Source organism: Papaver somniferum, chromosome 4 (genome assembly GCF_003573695.1).
Source record: "Papaver somniferum cultivar HN1 chromosome 4, ASM357369v1, whole genome shotgun sequence".
NCBI classification, from domain to species: domain Eukaryota; kingdom Viridiplantae; phylum Streptophyta; class Magnoliopsida; order Ranunculales; family Papaveraceae; genus Papaver; species Papaver somniferum.
This window is the reverse complement of record NC_039361.1, coordinates 105,975,957-105,980,589: the sequence shown is the minus strand read 5'-3', so window position 1 is coordinate 105,980,589 and position 4,633 is coordinate 105,975,957.

Here is a 4,633-nt window from a genome sequence, read left to right as displayed (position 1 = left end):
ATCGAAGTTTCAATAGACGTTAGTTAATCAACTCAATAATCGAAAACTTAAAACAATGCAATTATCTAGTTTCCCACCAACGGTACTCGTAGAGCTTCTTGATCCCACGGAAGTCTTTAAATGAGCGGTCGTAAGAGATTTTGCCTAATTAGGGTACTTTCCTCTCTGAATAGACGTACAGATCCACCAGAAGCGACACGAGTGAAGTTTTCCTGGCTCTTAGGATAGTTTGCAAGAAATGAAAACTCAATTATTTATAGACCAATTGTTTGGACAACAAGGAAATTCCAAAACAGAAAATATTCTCAAGATATGCAATAAGTACCTAATTTCGATTTTCATATTTTCAATTAATATCCAACCTATAATTCTGAAATCTCTCATTAAAAAATATCTATAGTTTAGCACGTAACTAATATAAATTTCCAAGAGATATGTTTTAATTTGCTAGAAAATCAAAAACATATAATCGAAGATCTTAATTAAAATATTCTCTATATTTCGGTTTGGGATTACCTTGAGTATCAAGGAATATATTTGAGCAATGAAAGATAAGAAATATATTCATGTTCAAATTATGTTGACATCTAGAACTTTCCTATTATAAAACCCTAATTCCAAACTCACACAAAACCGTAAGTAATATGTGAATGCTGAAAATCGGTTTTGCTCTTGGGACCGGTTCTACCATGACTCCTAACATCGGTTTAGATCGGTTCTACCAAGTCTCTAAATATAGGTAGGGATCGGTTCTACCATGACTCCCAACATAATCTAGGATTCGTTCTACCAAGACTCCCCCCATATAGGTAAGGATCGGTTTTACCAAGACTCTCAACATAAATTAAGATCGGTTCTAGCGTGTATCCCAAACTAGGTAAAGATCGTGTGTCTTCAATAATCAACATAAGTCAAGATCAGTTCTATGAAAGTTCTTTCCTAGGTTCGAATTGGTCATCCAATAGATCTTCATTGAAAAGCGGACCAAAATGGCTATTGATTTCTTTTCTATTACGAAATAAGTTTAGTATATGTACTTCCTTTAAACATATGTAATCAAACATAGTTTCCTAGGATGAAATCACACCTTTATCCAATACACGATCAAGTAACGAGTTAGATAGATTATGTCAATATCGAAGTTCAAAAGATAAATGTTATATACTCCATAATCAAATATTCTTCCTTGATACTTTGATCATAATAAATGATCAAGTCTAATACTAGAGTTTTAAATATAACATCGCATGTCATATTTTCAATGTTAAAAGATTTGAAAGCAATAATAGGAATGGAAACACGTCAAGTCAGTATCACTAACCTCAAGTGGAAGGATGATGTCTTCATTATAGTCGGTACGTCTTCGCGATCTTCAGGTCTTCAAGATAATACATGTATGTCTCAACATCCCTAGACTTTCTAGTCTAACCTAAAATAATTTGACTCTATTACATTTAATCAAGAGACTTTAATTGCGTTTTGATACTAAAATATGACAATCAAACTTGACATACCAACGCTTGGTGGGTTCAACCAAGCAATGCTCTAACATATTCTGTAATGTGGAGTAGCGATAAGCATAGAGAAGAAGAGAAGAAGATGTGTTTTCTTGATCAGCTTCAAGAACTAACAGTTTGTAGAGTATAACAAACAATCCAAGAGAGCAGGAAGTATTTATAAGAAAAGGGGTAGTTATTTGATTATTTGTTGTGGAGAAAGAAGAGGTTTAAGTAACTCCTGAACAAGCGCCATTTGTACCTCGGTTGCACCAAGATTGCACGCCGAGAGGCTTGGTTATCCTTGGACACCCTTGGTCGTATTTCATACATTGGTTTCCGCTACTTTTGCTACGTGATTAGGAATTTATACTCAGGTCGTAATGAGGTTGAATCATATCTGGTGGTGTAGGGAGTTTTTCCTCTTCAAACAGTAAGTAGCAATACCACCCATTCATCATCAAATTAGCAACTAAAAGCTGTTACAAGTACTGAAATTAGAAGAAACAATGCATTTGGAACCCTAAAATCCAATCTAAAACCTTCAATATAAAGAAAAACAATATATTTTCGAGAACATCTTATAGATACGAATAGTTTCCGTAACAACACCGGTTTGACAAGGCGATGAGAAACTTAAAACCTTCACTGTAAAGATAAATTATGCAATTTCCGAGAACATCTTCTAGATACGAGTATGTCCAGTAACAACACTGTTTTGACAAGGAGATGAGAAACCCTTTCAACAGAGGAACCCGAATAAATGAAATTCGCAGGAAATGGCTAAAAAAAAACGAAGTAATTCCCCAAGTTTGAGTAAATGGATAAGGAAAAGATGGAATGACCTGGAATTGAACTATGAAGGGAACATAAAGGTTGGACTAGGAGGTTATTCAATCCTAGAATGAATAGTTATTAAGTTCGCGAATTATACCCGTATAATTCACGAATCCGTATGTATCGTCTGTATTACTATTAAAGTTAACATCAACCTCGATAATTACTATCATCTAACCCCTTTGAGAGAATATGAACCCTTTCGGGGTGAATGTGATTTTTCTAGGGTGAATAACTTAGTAATTCCTAGGGTGAATAACTTGGTAATTCACACTGTGTCGGATTACTACTAAAGTGAAGTCATTTAATTGTTCAAGTATCACTTTGTATCGGTAATGGCTTGAAAATCATGCAAAGTTTCCCTCCTTTAGATTTGGCTTTGCACCCAATTTATGAAACCTCAGTATCACTCGTTGTAACTGCAAGAAATCCCACAATACACCCCAAATATCAACTTCTACCCATAAACATATAAGATCACACAAATATCATATAAAATACACATACCAATGACTCAAACCATGATATATGATCGATCAGTTCCTATGGAATGAACAAACTTGACATTTGGGGTGTTGGACTCAACAAACATGAAAAAGAAATGGGCAAACTAACAAATTTGAGGGTTTGTTGAGTGTGATCGTAGACTAAACGCGCGCTTGATGAACAACCACGCGGGGGAAGTAAACATGTTGGCGTGTTATCCAAAAACGCCAGCATTTGATGTTTGCTCACCAATTTGTTTTCTGTCTCCAAATCTCGTTTATTATATTTAGGGTTTATTTTTTATTATTTATTTTATTAGTTAAATAATTAGTGGGACCCAACTCTTGTTAGTTTATACTATTAATAAAATCACTAGTGAGACTCTAAAATACCAGATTTGTTAATTTTTCCTTGGTTTCCCATAGTGCAAAAATGTATTTCTCCATCCACGTGGCTCAACAAAAAAAAAATTGTTGATGGCCATAAGAATTGCGCTTAACACTCCACTCCCTTGAGATGATGATGAAGATATTATTATGATTAATGAATAATATGAGTAAAAACCCTAACTCACAATACACAAATATTTTTCACCGAGATATATCTCAAAGACTATATAATAACTCAACCTTTTCTATATTGTTCTCTTGCCCATTATATAGGCGTTTACATAATATATGGAAGCTTATTTGATAGTGGATGACAGCCCATAATCTTTCTCGTGGGTGGTCATGCTTTTCATGTGAACTTTATTCTTGTTTCCAATCCTTCACTTCGCCAGTACTCCTGTCGTTATTAACATTTACTTGACGTCATTGCATACCTCGTTAGAGCTTCTCCAATGGTGGTTGTGTGTGTTTCCTAGATGGCAACACAAACAAGATACCCTTATTCCAATTTTTCCTTAAGTTTAGGAAGGAAAAATAGTTCATCTCCAATGGTTTTGTTTGTGAACTCTTACGGATTAAATGTATATTTTATTTTTAGTAATTTTTAGATTTTATTAGAGCTAAAAATGGTTATTTAATTAATTTAGGTATGCAAAAGCTTACAAGGATAGCTTGACATTGTCAAGACGAATGTCTAGTTTTAGACATTTACCTTGACAATGTCTAAAAAAATTAAGCCATGTCATCTTCACATTGATTTAAGAAGTTGGGGTTGGAGAAAATTTTTAGGAAAAATGGATGTCTATCCTACGTGGACTTAGACATTTATCTTCACATAAATCCCATTAGAGAAGCTCTTACTGACCTCATCTTGTCCAAATTTCCTTCTTAATTCAACCGTGGATCCTGTATTATTGTTTTACACGTGTCACTATCTTGGTCTACATGCGATTACTCAAGATTATATTTTTAGGGCAATTCTAGATTGACCGAATTTTGCACTTCAATTCGTCCCGAAATACTAATAGAGATAGTGGGCCCCGCACCCATGGAGTTTAGTAGGGCCCCCGCTATTAGAGCACGGTACAAATGGAAGTAAAAAACTTCGGTGTACATATCATTTTTGATATTTTTATCCTCGCTATAAACTCCTCTCAGTGATATTTGTGCTCTTAAACTACTCCACGTGGCAAAACTGTATTTTGCACCTACACTCGTCTAATCTAATTATAGCAAAACAAAAGTAACAATTTGGTATTCTTTCATCACAAATGGTCCATAAAAAATCCCTCGAGAATTGTAAAAGTGGGAATTATATAAATGACCCTCCTTTTCACGGGCTTCAAAATTACCCTTATGAAGCAACAAATATACCCCTCTCCATCCAAAGCTCATCAGGGGTCCATTAAGGATTCAGCAAGATTA